At 49.0% G+C, this 16,393-nt stretch overlaps 1 protein-coding gene and 1 pseudogene across 1 annotated transcript in view; both read right to left on the reverse strand.

The window, feature by feature from the left end:
* LOC119441524 (protein dachsous) overlaps positions 1-16,393 on the reverse strand; it is a 241,647-nt gene that overhangs the window by 102,785 nt on the left and 122,469 nt on the right. The window lies entirely within an intron of this gene.
* Positions 6,475-6,654, reverse strand: LOC119443283 (U2 spliceosomal RNA; annotated as a pseudogene).

Raw genomic sequence — 16,393 nt, forward strand, 5'->3', positions numbered from 1 at the left:
ATCACTCGGTCGGCGCCACGTAAGATCAAGGAAGCTGCGTTACGTTAGATGGCAAATGTTACGTGATATCCTTTTCGAAGCGTGACATTGAGTAGGGAAAAGGAATAGGGTAGTTAACGTCAAGAACTGCATTAATTGCAAAATTATGGTGTCGTAACGAAAGCGGCATTCTCATAGTTTCGTCGCATATATAAGAAGCACGTTCTTTTGCTTCTAGGAGGATAATTCTTTATTTTTTTTTCATTTGAGCCGCTCGCCCCATGGTACAAGTATATAGGGGATTTCTTGGTGAGATGCGAACAATGTCGTAAAATGCGCGCGCACTGAACATTACCCACGTGCAATGCTGTGTGCTTGCATATTCTCGAAGTCAGCTTTTCCAAACTTACAGTTACAAACACGGCCGTCATGCACCAAATTCTATAGACGCGCACTGAACATTACCCACTGTGCAATGCTGTGTGCTTGCATATTCTCGAAGTCAGCTTTTCCAAACGTACAGTTACAAACACGGCCGTCATGCACCAAATTCTATAGGACTAAAACAGGTAAATCTGCTGTGCAGGCGGGGGCTCGCAAAAAAAAAAAAAGTCTACCTTCGATTTCATCGGCATCACTGGTAGTCTTGTCTGAGAAGTGTGCGGTTGCGAAAAAGGTCGTTTACTGTAGGACGAGGGAGGTTGTGGAAGGGGAGGAAGGGTTGAAGAAGCGACGGCCTATATGACTTGTCTGATGTACGCACTCGATCGCTTTTCAGGCATTATCGCGGAGGATGATCCTCGAACACAGACTTCAGCGTCTTACGGTGCATAACGTGCCGGAGCTGTCACTACGTAATCAAACGTCGATCGGCTGATGTGGTACGTCGTTGTGCGCGCGCACGCATTCGTCCGCCCTATACCCTTTCGCCTATGTTTCTGCACATCGTCAACTCCTTTCACAGATTGGGGTAACAAACCAGGTGATATCCCGTATATAATCCTCACTTTCTCTTTTCCCCGGCCATTCACGTTCCCTCCTGGTGCTTTGAAGTACATAAACGCAACCTGGTGCAAAAGAACGCAACGTGTTGCTACAAGCACGCCAGTTTAAACGTCTTAGGAAAGTGAGTTTCGCAGCTGAATAAAAGTTTAGGCTGGTCCTTGAATCTACCTGGGGACGAATTCCTTTCCAATTCACTCCCTCTACTTCATGAGATAGTCCGGCTATCTCATGTAGACTGTATGTGCCGAGAAATCGAATTTAGAACGCTGAAGGCTTGCAACAAACGAATTACTGAAAATATTCTGCGGGATTTCACAAGGCAGAGGATGAGTGGTTTTGCTTGCTATACACTATATGCACCCTTGCCGGTTTCAGCAAGATTTATTTGAATAACTCAAGAATGTGAACTAGCGCGAGTCGGTTTCTAACGTTGGCTATTCAAGTTGCGGTACTGGCTAGGCCGCATTTATTTGAGCCTGCTGGGCGTCTACGCGCCGGCATTTATTTGGAATCGCCGTTTGGGAAATATATACACATCGGCTTCATGCAAATGAAATCAAGAGGCATACCATCGAAAGGCGGCAAGAGTTTTCGCGCTACGTGGTTTTAAGCACGTGCAATCCAATTTGCATACATGGAAATGTCCGGCTAGCGTGTCCGCCGACCGCTGCGGGGGTTCTGCGTTCCGCCACAAACGTTTCTCACCGGGCGCACCAAACGCCCGCGCTGAATGCGAAATGCTGCGACATGCGGTGCGTTGCGCCTAGCGTGACGCTGAACGATGCACCAGCCGATCGAAGTCGCAGCTATAACGTTGCCGCGACTATGCAGCCGTCGTTGGGTCTTCTGTAGAAGCACCTGCATACTCCTTCCCCGAAAATGGGAACAGCCACTTTCGCTGGAAGTCGTATCTTAATGTTGTGTGCGGAGGGGTGCGGGCGCAACCTGACAAACACGCCGCCACGTAACCAAGCCGAAGGGTTTTGGATTGATGCGCGACAAAACGGGTTCTCTACAGAAGCGTCTATACGTTGCTCCTGTTGTTCTTCTTTTGTTTATATGCTTGTGACTTACGGGCGAGTGCTTGTCGCCACAAGTACTGCAATAATGTCCCCGACAAGCAGTACACTTATACAGTTACCTACATACTATAGGTAGCTATAGAGACTATAAAGATGTACTTGATGAAAGGTTAAGGAAAGCTTGGACAAGTTGGTTTTGTACATACCTTCAGGCATAGGTTGCCAACGGATGATGAAACAGAGAGGGATATGGCAGACAGTAAAAGTAGGCGTTTTGTATGTGTCATACCGTCTGCATGACATCGTCCGTTCGCACCTTATGCCTGATGATTAATGATCGAGATCAGACATTCTCCGATTAACATCAGAGATGCTTCAGTCTTATATCCAACGGTCGTGCGGGTAGTGTTGTTCATTGGCTGCTTAGAAATTTGTGGCATTTGTCTTGAAACATTTAGAAAATGAATACGTTGTCCTGACACGATCATTTAAGTGACGAGTACAGAAACACGACACTGTAATCTACGAGAAAAAAAATAATAAGAATCAGAAGCGAAGATGGCACCCAGATCCGACTTACGAGACTTGACTGCACCTTTGCCGCAGCGCGCTAAGAACGTCTCGCAGCACATTCATGGTATGTCAACTCACCTGCGCAGGAAAAAACAGAAAGCGGAAACATCATCAGTCACGTGCACACATATTTAAGTAATCGTTCGACGCAATGAATATTTAAATATGGAAAAGTAAACGCTGAAATAAAATGTACTCAGCGCGAAAATTAAAGAACCCTAGGAAGCCGGATAACACTTATGCGGTCGTTTTCCATTATAATTGTGCTTTCGCGATCTTTGCTTGCTAGTAATGGCGTAGAACATCCATATTGGCCATGTACCTTGGTGCTTCCACACATCATACAAATACCAATGAGAGTTCGCCTTCCATGCATAATATATGTGTCCTCGATACCCCCTTTTTTAATCTCGTCCATGCACCTTCATCACAAAATATTGCGTTAAGATATCCATTGTGACCGAATGTTATCAGACGCCCTGGCCGGCGACAACATGCTGTGGCGACCTCTACAGTCGAATGGAGCGCCGCCGCAATAAGTTACAGGAGTGATGGTAATTGTTTTCAGGTCGTCTTTTTTCTTTTTCTTTTTTTTTTCATCGAGACATAATTCACACCGCAACATCAAAAGCTGCGATGAAAATAAATTACGACTCCGTGCCAGATGCCTACAGCTGCCGATGCGGAGCTGTTGCATGTCACTCACGTGAGCCTTGTGATTGGCGCCCTGTGTTGTTTTCACTATTCATTTATTTTCACGCTAATCTGCTGAATATACGTGGAGGCGTTAGGAGAACAAGTGTGATGAAAGTTTTGCCACAAGAGGAAGAGAGAGAGAGAGGAAGACAGTGAAAACGTTGCTATAGCAGCAGTTCATTGTGGCAATACACGCTAGGCAGTGTGTAGATATGCCGCACAAAGATGGAGGCTCGGTCCTCTCTGGTTGTGCACGTATCAGCACACATCATGTAGCCCTTTGTTTGCAGTTATAAGCAGGACGATAAAGTTGCAGCGCAGACTGCACGTTTACGCCCTCACTAGCAAGATTGCGGTTGCGAAATGGAAGCGATAGTCTTATTTATACAATGACGTTACGTAACATGAGACACCCATAAAAACAGCGTGGTCTATACAGGGTGTTCTTAGCTCTTTATTTTCTGTATGCAGAATTTTTAATAATAGGTTTTAGCAGATAGCGTAATTGTAGTCCTTGAGCTGGATTACTCGAAGCGTTGGACATTATTCGCGCAAGAGCTTAAAATGCATATTCTACTAACAATGACTCACTAATTAACATTTTACTTAATTATCTTACGGCAAATAGTGCAATTTACGAATTGTAGCTGGTGATGTCCACTTGGAACGAATTTTAAGGATCGCAAGGGTATTGAGATACGCACCCTGAGACTTGCGGTAAAAACTGCACTGTTATTCCACGTACTTCTTTAACCATTTTATGCATTTAAGTACAAAAGTAATTCTAACGGCCATGTATTTCGTCGCAGATTTTGGGAATGAATATCTCAAAACTAGGTGTAATCCTCAAAACTCGCTCCAAGTGTATACACCTTGCGAATGCACCGGCTCCAATTCGTTAACTGCAATATGTGCCGTAATGTAATTATTGAAAAGGTTAATTACTTTATTTTTGTTAATTAGTTGATTATGCATTTGGATTTCTCGGGCAAGTGATGTCCGCCTTTAAGACTAGAATTATGCGACCTGCTTTGAGTATTCAGCTCAATGACTAGAATTAAGCAACCTGCTACAGGCGATTTATTAAATATACATATTTATGGTCTAAAATAAAGAGAACCGGTATCTGTAGCTTTGCGTTTAGTATGGGTAGAATGTTTACTAAATATAATGCTCCTTATTTTTCGGGAAGTAGAGAGGTCGAAGTCATAAGCAAAAAAAAAAAAAAAGCATGGGGTTTAATCACGCTGATTCCCGTTGACAACCCTACTCTGGAGGACACAGGAGAAGCAAGAAGGTGTCAAAAAATGTCACAGTTTCGTCCTAAGGGCGAAGCAATGAATGCGTAGCAACACAGCAACGTCGTGCATATGGAAGCTGCACTACGCTGCACACGCTAGCACAACGCGAAAGACGAAGCACGTAACTGACACACTAATACAACGCGCAAGACAAAGCACGTAACTGAATCGTCACCGAGTCAAATCAGCGCGTACAGCGCGTCGTAATTGCAGCCTCCGCGATCAACTTCAGAAACATTTTCAGAGCTAATTGCGGAGGCCACGCTCCGCTGTGCTGAGTACGGTGAACGCCACCTAGTTGGCGTTGGTAGTGCTTCTTGATGCCAGCGTCCCTTCGAATGCTGGCATCGAGGCGTCGTAGTGCTGAGACCACCGAAGCGTTCACTGTCGGTGCGCGTTAGTGTCATAATGCAGTACTTCTCTTTTCTGCTCGTAGGCGGCGGCACCGCCCCGAGCAAGAGCGCGGGTACACGGAGGAGTGTTAGATATATAAGGCGCGTCTGTGTAGCTCTCTGCAAATGCGTTTGTGGCGCAATGGGTTAAACGCTCGGCGCCCCTCGCGCCCTTTCACTCGCACATACAGCGTTCGGCGCGCGGCGACGATTTCATCTCCAAATGACGTCATACGGAACCTCACGGCGACGGCGACGCCGACGGCAGAAATCTGCTTTTAAGTGTCCATATAATTGCTATCGCAATAAAAAGAGAGCAGACAAGTTATCGCGTGCACACACGCTCCCGCACTTCCTAGTCGCGGAACATGAGACAAGACGGGATAGGAGAACCAGCAGGATTGCACTTTGAGAGGCCTTGCGACATCACGCCGGAGTGCTAGAGTCATTTATTCTCCACATTTTTACGCCAAATTACACACACAGCATCCTTCTTGCGTTCGGGGCGTCCTCTCTCACGCAATACGTCAACTCTTTTTAACAGAGCATCGTGTTAGGCCTCGTTTCACACGTGCGCACTCATCGCTCGCCAGGCCGCTCCTGTTTCTCACGTCTCGTCGTCCAAGCATCGGACACGATCCGCTCGAAAAACACGGCGCGCCCGCCTCACTCGTGACAGCCCCGGGCGACGGTGATTGGCTCGAAGATCGGGCCACTGTACACGGCTAGAACGGTTTATCGCCCCAGAGAAGGCGTTTTAGCAGCAACGAGGGCTGTTGTTGCTGCTTCTGCAGTTGCGAGGGCATTCGCGGGCTCGTTATTGTTCTCGCACACATGTATAGGTTCCGTGCTATTGTGCGTCGTTGTGCTCTGTGCACACGGACTGCCGCACGTGTGTCTGTAATGCGGACGAAAGCGTGACCCGCAGAAGCACATGCCGGACAACGTGTTTCGCAAGCAAGATTTAGTGGTGCCAGTTTGCATGACGCATTATATTAACCGTTACCCCTCCGGAACTCAGTCGGCACTTGAACATTGCGCTTTAGAGATCTTCTAATTTTATTGTTTTTTTTACCAAATTGCATCAAAGATAGTTACATTTTCAAGCAAGGTGTGTAGGACCTAACCTAATCCATCGTTGATCCTGCAGGCATAAAGCTTCTGTAATGTTGCGGACTGCTCTACCTGTAGGCAGCTGCACGGCTGTACGTGTTAGCGCGGACGAGTCGACCGGCTTTGGCATCAGGGGTCACTTGCCGCAGGAAGCGAGCTTTATGTAAGCGAAAAGTTGGGTAGCCGGTGTTTATCATTTTAATGAGCTGGGCCCTACTGTCAAAGCACAAAGGAAGCAGAAGGATTCACTACGTAGACAAGAGCGACAGCAATACGACCTTACTCTCCGTCGTTGTCTTCTGGTGTGTCCTCCCGTTTTACAGCGGAGCTGTGTATGGCTAGGTTCTGAAAGTTTTTGCGTCCGTCTGTCGAGTCGCATCGACAGTGAAATCTTCCCCGTGGGCCGATCCCGACGATAGTGAAATACCGGGCCGACCCGCGGCGGAGGTGAAGCAGGCTTCAAGCACTCCGCCAACTCGCAAAACTAAGTTTAACATCCTGGGTCCAAACACAACCCGTGTCAGATATTAAGATGATAAGAACAGATACTACACTTTGCACCGTGTCATCCATGTCTACGTTCGCACCCTACACGTGTACGCCATCCCACGTATTAAGACTAGTGCCAACCAATCTGAGTGTCTTCTTTCTCCTGACGTCATGATCTATACGTAGGTCCCTTTCCTGAGTGTTCTGACTGTGAAATGGGTAGTCCGCGTGTTGTACGGTCTAAAGAAGAACAGCATGCCTACCAAGAACGACGGCGTGAACAGAAAAGCGAATGGGTGCGCGGTGGCGGCGGAAGGAGACCACCGACCGCGAAGCGGGCAGCGGACTTCAAGCGTAAGCGTGCTGCGCGCCAGGACCGCGAAGCGGAAAAAAATGCGAACCGTCCATGTGGCCCCGATCCCGCAAACTTGGAAGGTTTCGCCGGAGCAACGTCGATCACCACATACACAGCTTCGCTGGTCATCCACCTTCACAGAGTGGAAGGGCACTGAATTTTTTCATTGGTTTGTCAGCAGTACTGAACCCTCTATAGAATGAGTCGTCTTTAGCTTATCCCATAACTAAAACGCAATGTTACACGCTGAAAGTAACAGCGGTATTAAGGCTATCAAAAATCTTCAAATCACTCTAAGCAGTTGCATTCGTCGAGCACGGCAAAAATTACCGTTCCAAGAGTTGCAGGTAAGGCGTGCATTTGCAGTTGACGCACTTTCAGAGACTGCAGTGCGCCGTCAGGGCCACCTCATGCAGAGGAACGGTCGACTGGGTGCTCCAACTTCCAAGACACACGACTCTTGTGAGCAAACTCACAAGTGTACCTGCCCCAAGTATACCTGCCCCAAGTATTTTCGTCAGTCTTATTGCGAGTATATTTTGGACTCAGGGCCATGGCTTCTGAGCCAGACGGACAGCTAAGGCTCTCAGGGCCTTAGCTGGAGGCAAACAAGCATGGGCAAACTCAGGCACACAAGCATGGAGCACCATCTTTACTTCGTTGATGACAGCGCACCAAAACAAAAGCAGGCTTATATTCACCACATTACTGCGACAAGTGTGCATTTGTTGAACTCGGCCCGCGTACATTTTTTTCTGTCTATTTTTCTGTTTTTATCCAGCGCAATTGTAAAGGACCCGCCCGTTATAGCCCTGTGGCCATGTGGCGTTTGTCTTGCCGAGGTCGAGGTCACGGGTGCGATCACATGCATTCGCGGCGGTCGCACTTCGTTGGGAGCAAAATGAAAAAAAAAGAAAAGAAAAGAAAAGCGGTCGTGTGCTTTTAGATTTAGGTGTACCTTAAAGAAACCCACATGGTCAAAACTAATCAGGAGTCCCCTATACTACGGCGTGAATCATAATCAGACCGTGGTTCTGTCGCGGAAAACACCCGAATTCAAGTTTAAACTGTTAAGGGGAGTTCCGCAGTTGTTCTTGCGGTGGCGGTATAGGCCAATGACGGCGTGCGGCGACGTAGTCGTTACCGAATGTCAATAAAGATACAGCCAGCAGGACAAGCAGCTTCGGAACCCCGAATTTTCTTTAAAACGTAATTATCAGTAGTTATAAAACGAAGGTTACCATGCGTATGCTTCGCTCGAACTGACAACTTGTTTGCGCGGCATTTACGGCCTACAAGATCATCCTCCTCCTACTCCTTTCTTTGCGCGGTTTATCTTAGCTTTATTAGCTTCTTTTCTCAACATGGCGATGTCTACGGTATACAAGGGGCTGCACGCGCCCAGAGCACTATTTCATTTCAACTTGTTTTTCAGTCGTACTGGTCAACAATTAAAATAATAATAACAAAACATATTAAAGAAAATTCGGCATCCCGAAGCGTGACTTTTCGCGTCGTGCTTTCCGAGATATAGACACATGCCCCAGGATGGTTTACTAAACCTTCCATTCGCTACCATTGTCCGAGTCTTGCCTGACTTCGGCGAAGCTTCATTCTACATGGAACAGACAGGCCAACGCCTCCATCCAGAGGTCAATGCACAGTGGACAAGCAACGAAACCAGGGGTGTCGCTATGCACAAGCCCACGCGGCTGTGGCAGTGGCGATACACCTGGGAAACACGACATACGAGCGTGCCCTAACGTGCGACTCGCGATACCGCCGACCGTTCCAGCGTGTATACGCGCAAAAGCAAGCTGCGGGCCAATCGTTTCTCTCATCGAAGCATGCGCCGACGGCGGCAGCCCGGGCGCAGGGGATTTGCATTGCCAATGCGCACCGCCTACAATTATCATCATCATGGACATGTACACGCGCGCACGGCGGAACGGAAGAAGGGCCACACGACCCCCGGAGGCAGGCGAGAAAAGCAAAGATGAAACATCGTTTCTTTCTCCGATGCGAACCTCACCAGTCCCGTGCCTCGTACACACAAACGTGCACCTCGGAGGCATACGGGGAGGGCACACATATATATACATGGCATTATCTCTCGCCGCCAGGTTGCGCGTGAATACATCCATTCTCCCACGCGCTGCTTCATGGACGGACCGCACACGCGTACGCGCTCAGTCCGAGACATCGCTTCCTTCGGTTTACTCGTACTTTTGTTTGCCCCTGTTATCGCTGCTTTTTGTACTTTTACGCTTTTATATATACTTTCCCGTGCGGACATGCCAGTGCTCACTTTCCCAGGAACCGAAGCGGCGGAGGGCTCGATCTCGAGTGAGAAAAACCAATCAGGGGTTGAGGGGAGGGGGGGGGGGGGGAGCAGGGGCGTCTTGTTTTTTGTTTTGTGGGGTGTGCGCGCGGGAAAAACCGCGACCGGTCTCGGCTGCGTCCTTCCGACGCAGATGAAAGGGGCTTGGCCGGCCGCTGTAGTGACGGCACGAGCGTGAGATGCGGCTGACCGCTCCAAGTGGTATAGCATACGCTTGTGCGTGCTTACACGCGTATACGCGGCACGACATCCGAGCTGACGACAGCGCCCGAGAACGGCGTCCTTCCTGACGTGCGCGACCTACAACTGCTAATTCGCTTGTCTCCGAAACCGAGCGAGACGCCGCTTCGGTTTGTGTACGTCTGGCTCGTCCGCCTGCGAAGGCCTCCGGAAGGTTGCCGTGTGGGCGCGATTGCCTTACGCAGGCAGGGATGAGTAGTTCATTAACCCCGCGCCTTAGCGCGATCATGAATGCATTAAACATTTCTGTCCTGGAGGAAAGGCAACACGCTGGACAAGACAATGAAGACACAACGAGCGCTAATTCTCTCGCTACAACTTAATCCTTTCAGAATCAACGCAGGAACTATAACCCGCTTGTTCGTCTCGAGGAGGAAAGAGAAAAGCAGAAGGTTAACCAGAATAACGTCCGGTTGGCTACCCTACACCGGGGGCATGGGAAAGTGGAACACAAGGATGACAGGAAGAGAGAGGAATCGACGTTCATAAAACGCTTATGAGGCTGCGAGCGCACCTGACTGCGGACCGTGCGAAAGCCCATTGCCAGACACATTGCTACTTATGTTGCGTGGACACCACAGCTCTTACACTACATAGTTCCATACGTAAGCCATGCAGTCTTGCTGATACCGACTAAAATTGGGCGAAAACGGGACGCATCAGCCCAAAATAACATTTCGATAAGCGAAACGGTCTTCATCGGGGCAACAGCTCTTGGCAGGGTGCACTCAGGGAAAATACGAGGATCAGTATGACCAAGGTAGCGGTGCCTTGGAGCTGAGCTCACAAAGCCGTTCGTAGCTACGGGTATGTAGAGCGCTTCCCAAGGACTGGCACCGGGCCTCCACGACAGCAATTTATTATTAACGAAGGCGCGTGCGGGATTGCATCGTTGAGTGCCACTTCTGGCGCATGCATTTATGCCTGTCATTTATCCACGCTTGTCATGCCGTACGCTACAAATAGTAGTTCTGCACTTATATGAACACAATTAATTCATTTATGCGCACCGTACGCGCATGCACATTTTATTCAGAGAAACACATCCAGGATCTCATTTTGAAAGTAACTTCTATACAGGCGCAGATGCTGTTGCTTCTGCAGTGATCTCCCCCATAGTTTTGTATTTTTGTTTGCAGTAAATCACCGTTTCATGGCACTGCATCGGAGCACCACTGAAAGGCCGCGATCACTTGGCGTTTTCTTTATTTCATCTTCCTGACGTTGCCAGCTACTGCTGAACCAGCTCAACACAATCACATCGGTCATTTTCCTTCCAAACGATAATTGCCCGATCGAACTGGCGCAAGCGATTCCGTACGCCGCTGAAAGCACGAATACGAGTACACGTTCGATCTTCCGATGCTGCGCGATCATTTTTGCTCGCGTCCATCTGATCCACTTACAATGGGTACTACGCGCACAATGGTGTGGATGCGGAGTCCACCATTGTCACGTGCCGACCGCAATACCACAGCCATCCGGCTCGGACCTCGGAGAACATGCGTGCAGTGTCATCATGAGCCATGCGTACACTTACTACACTAGCATATTGACCCATCTGGCAAGTCAAAATGAGTATCACAATCGCAAATCAGGCATCAACAAATGTCACTTCGGCCGATGCGATTAGGGGAACACGAGCTATATACGCTACGGTCCAAAGCGAGAAATAGGCCTATTTATGACCGCATGCGCCGACCTGCCAGCGGCGCCTATGTGGTCGCACAAGGTGCCGCCCTGATGACAAACCGGCAACATCAACTGCCACTACACGTGAGAGCCCGCGTTGCGAACCGCCGGACGGAACGCGACCCACTTTTTGTATACTCGGCACTCTACACCAAAAGGGGGGGGGGGGGGGGGGGGGGCTGTGTGTAGTTCCGCTCGCTTTACATAAGCACAGGGGCGCGGCGAAAGTGGCGGCCTGTTGGTGCGAAATCACAGGCACCCTTCCACAGCTCGCCCTGCTTCGCGACGACCCCGTAGGGATGCAGGCGCTTGCGCAGCTCATCAATCTGCGAGGTGCGTCTTCCGCACTGAGCATGCGTCGTGCTGCAGAACGGGGCAGCATATACGGGTTGTCTATTTGGGAACGCTGTTCTATTATACGCGCTATATCGAATGCCATGATCAGCGCTATAACGGTAGCACAATGACTCGTCTACAGTGAAACCTTCCGCAATGACTAGACTCGTGCTTCCTGAAGACGGTGATGTGAAGGAAAGGCCGCACCGCTCGTGGTCGTTATGTCCTCCGTGGATACACGGACCGTCATCTACAGGCCTATCGGGAGCGACCACCGTTACAGGTGCATACACTCATCGCTTCTGCTTGTTACGTGTATGCAGTGTGTTGTGTGTAGTTTCGTTATATCGAGACCTTTCTTGTGGGCTTAGGTGTTGCAAGGCAGATGCCAGTAACGGAAGTATGAATTGACCGATTTCACTGACGTCCACCACGTTATAAAGAGCACCGACAAAATACGTATATTAGTTGTTTTTTTCGTTTTTTTGTATATTTAATACATTCCTTTGTCGCTGGAGTTTCTTTTTTGTTAAAGGCTAAAATGTACGCAGAGTACCAGAAAATATTGAAGTTATCATGTACACCTTATTCTTTATTATTAGCTGCGAAATGTGTGAAGCTTGGCCACCGAAAGGCCCGGATATCCTGAAATCGTAGCCAAGAAAAATAACAAGAAATAAAGAAGAAATACATTGACGTTTTCTTATCGTGGAATGTTTTATACACTGCGATGAATACCTTTACGCAAGAAAGCTCAACTTTTGTCTATCACATACGTCGCACTTGAAGATTCCGGATTATTTGGGAGCTAAAAGCGCTTATTAAAAGACACTTCGAGGCCCTCCTCTGCTTTTTTTCCTTTCTTTCACTTAGCAGTGGTCGCTAACGTAGCTCTGCGTTCAGTTCCCAACACGAAATCGCAAGCTCGATATCCTCACTGCGATGACCAGGCTCCGTTTGGATCTACGCAAAATGGAATAAGTTTATAAAACCGGAGTTCCTCAATAAAGGACGAAAGGGGCAATTCTGATGGCTGCCGCCAGTGAAGCATAGCGTAAGTGGAACTGCAATTCGTGGCTACATTGGCAAGCTGTAGAACTTTCCTTTTTCAGTTTCCTTCACCGCGAGTGTGCCACGCATTCCGGAACGCAAATGCCCAGCAAGAACTCGCGATAAACCCGAAGATATGTATCTCGCTCGAGCACCACACCAACACCAAATGGACGACTCCGCACAACTCCCCAAGGGTCCGACAAATGTCTCCGGCACGTGATAATTATGTGCAAGAACAAGCCCAGCGAACACCCGGCACTGAGATATACGAACTCTGCGCCACGGCAGCGCAGCGTGTGCTTCATCGCAGGTCCGTTATTACCGCCGAATTGCAAACAAAACGCACAGACAGCTGGTACGGCAACAGAAACGGCTGGGGGCTTGGCGCGTAACAAATGCGAGCACAAATTGCGACACTCGCGCACCGTCGGTATTCTAGAACATGCATATGCATGTTCGAGCATTCGTGTGTACACACATACATACAGGCGTGCGTGCGCTCGCCACACAAACGGTGGCACATAAACGCCGCTCTCGGCAACCCAGCCCCTCCCTCACCTTTGAAAGCGCGCGCCACAAACATCGTGTAGGCACATGTGCGAGACATGGCTCCCCGCGGCAGCCCAGGTCTTAACGACCGCTCCCGAACGCGCTTGGCGATGCTGTCAGCACCGCCCCCTTGGACGCTGATTTGACCGCAGAGGCGTAAGTGCGAACCGGGCGTCGAACTGGACCTCGTCCGCGCGCCGCTCTAGTGGACTTCTTGCGTCTTCGCAAAGAGCTGAGAGCTACAGCAGATGGAGAAAAAAAGCGTCTCTTGCTCAACACGTAGAGGGAAAGAGGAAGCGACCGAAGGCGGAATGAGTCGGGACAAAGGAAGAAATGTAGGCTAATCACGAACGCCGCAGGATTGAAACGGGAACTGCCGAGGAGTCCTGCGGTTGAACAGATACGAAGCAGGACCGTACACAGCGCCGGCTGGATACGCCTCGAAGGACGAATGAACAGCTTTGTGCAATGTGTGTATGGGCACGAAACGGTCAAAGCGCGTACTGCGCACTGGAAGCCACCCCATACGATCTGCATCCGGAATTCGGTTGCGTTCTGCTTTTCTGTCTCCGGCCGCCGAAGGTGATTCTTCCTCTAGAAGTGTTCCTTTATCTTTAGTGGCCCTATTATGTTCTGATGAAGTGTCCCTTCTCTTCGCACGACTGCTCGCGTGTAACGACAACAGCGCGCTTTCGCTTTTCTTCGTTAAGCGAAAGCAAAGGAAAAACCATTAATCGTGGCTGTAACCGGTGAAAGGAGATCGACTTGCTGGTACGGGCGCGTACGCAACGAGGAAGCTGCATGGCCACTGAGAAATGCGATCAATGAGTCTTAGGCGCACCGACCATCCATTTCAGCAACATCAATCGCGAACAAAGCCGGGGAAAAAATGAAAGAAATCGAACTGATAAACGTTAAAAAGAACCATAAGAACCATTGCGTGCGCTCGGACGACAGCTTGGAAAGAAGTCAGCTTTGCACGTATTGTTAATCGCTTCTGAGCTATAGTATAGTTCTAAACGCTTGCAATATCGACTGCGCTTGCAGGGCGACTCGTTCGATTCCCTATACAGGTAAACGCTCTGACCCACCACCACGCTATGAGTGGTAAATTACTTCATGGTTAGCCATAAACCCGGAAGCTGAGCGTCGCGATGTCGCCCTGAATGACTGATGTCTGCACTGCTGACGAAAACCTCAAGGATAACGTCACATATGCAAATTGCATGCGTTATGATTGCAGCAGATATGTAAATGCTCACAAACTGTGCCTTTCGAAACGGTTGAACTGGCAAACCTTTCTCTTGAATTTGCCGAGGGAGAGATTGAAATGAGGTGGAAATGTTATTAGAAACTTCCTGAATGGAGCCGTATTTTAGTCACGGACTGTTTCTGAGACTTGTTTATTCCTTTGTGCAGAGGCAGATGTTTACTGCAGCATGACATTGTGAGAAAAAAAAAAGCATGTAAATAGTATGTTAATGCTGTTTTATTATCGAGTGCCTTCGAAGCTCTTGCGTTGAAACTGCTGCGTCAGAAGAATGCAGCGAAGTGTAGGGATAGACGAGATGCTATAATTAAATCGATACTGCCTCGTTATATATAGTGACGGCGAAGATGCAGACCATGCCAAAACTGCGCCTTGCTATTCAATCTGACTCTTTAGTAACTTGTGCGCAGAGTATCAGGCAACACTCAAAGCACAATGGTAGCGGCGAGCAGGGCCGTTGGTCGTCAAATGAGGGTCATGGCCGTCCGCTATTTATACGTCTATCGCAGTACTATATATAAAACAAATAATCGCTTGTACTCGCGTACATTCGAGAATGTACTCAACGGCATTCGCCCTGCGCATGCAATTTGATTAGACAAGACTAATTGGCTAAAGAATCTGTGAAAACGTTGAAGAATTTTCGGATAGAGTTTGGCGCCGAGCGACAAATCGATAACTGTGATAATCCGCTGAAAAACGGTCACCGCCAAAAACAGAACAATGTAAGCGTAATAATAGGCTACATTGGCGTTGAATCGCGAGGTGGGAATTTTGTTCTATAGTCACAACGATTGGGGATATGTGGAGGAGCATTATAGAAGCCCTTCTTGCGTGGAACTGATTCACTTATAAATAATAACCACGTCAAGAAATTACTAAAAATATAACTTGGCAGCAGCATGCTGTTCGCACTTGCATTCAGATTAGGAACAAACGAAAATCCTGGCCTGCAGAGGGTTCAGCCCGGAGTGTCGTAGATAGCAAGTGCGACTCCCCTTGCTGACGTCACCTATAAGCCACGTACTCGCAGTTAGCATGCCGGGACTCAACTCCGAACTCATGTCATTGCTTCAAGTGTCAATTGCGCCGTCGAGAACACGCTGCTATACGAAGCAGTAATCGCTCTTCATCCAACACGTCGCCACTGCTTTATCCGAAGGCCCCCGAGTAGAAGGCAGTCGAAAAACAAAGGTTCAGCCTGGCCCTCGCAATCTCGAAGTTTGCTCTTGCAGCGCCTAGCGGGGCCATCGTATTGTTTCCCTTGCGAGCCACTCCGAACGGCGCGGGGCGGTGGGCGGGAGGAAGATTTGTACTTCGATCACGATGTTCGGCACCACCACCCATCCTGTTCTGCTCACTCCTTTGCCACCGCCCGCAGAGCTGGAGACGTGATCCGCGTTCGACATTTCGTCATCATTCAGCGCCTGCTGGAAAGACCCCCCCCCCCCCCCCCTCCCCGTTTTCGAATGTGATAATGTGGTTTGAGCCTCTACAAATGCTTCGACAATGCGTGAGGGCGGTATATACGTTGGAGGCTCCACGAGTGCAAGCAACTCACGGTTTCCAAACGTGTAACGCGGCTCGCAGGGTTCTGCGATTACATCTGCCTCCATGCGTGTGTTTTGCGTGCGCGTGTTTGTCTGTGCCGAGGCGATTGTGCGGTGATGAATGGTTGAGTGCAAAGCCAATGGGCTCTCAATCACTTGAAGCCTTCTGCATAGCATCGTAAATCGTGGGTCTTTTGTGGTGCCCCTGCATGATTACGGCGCAGCCTACGTTTAAATTCGATGACTTCCGTTTGCATTGATCGCACTTGATCAATCAGAGGCACGACGGGGAAACTGTATTGCTTTAGAATACGTCGTTGCTCCGATGATCTCGTGGTAGAAGCGGTCTTCTTTTTTTTCTGCCTTGTTTGTATCTCTTCAGGGCGAACAAAACCAACTGATGTTTACAGTCAATGACGGATGGCAACAAGGAAAAG

The sequence above is a fragment of the Dermacentor silvarum genome, chromosome 2 (genome assembly GCF_013339745.2).
Source record: "Dermacentor silvarum isolate Dsil-2018 chromosome 2, BIME_Dsil_1.4, whole genome shotgun sequence".
Taxonomy (NCBI): Eukaryota; Metazoa; Arthropoda; class Arachnida; order Ixodida; family Ixodidae; genus Dermacentor; species Dermacentor silvarum.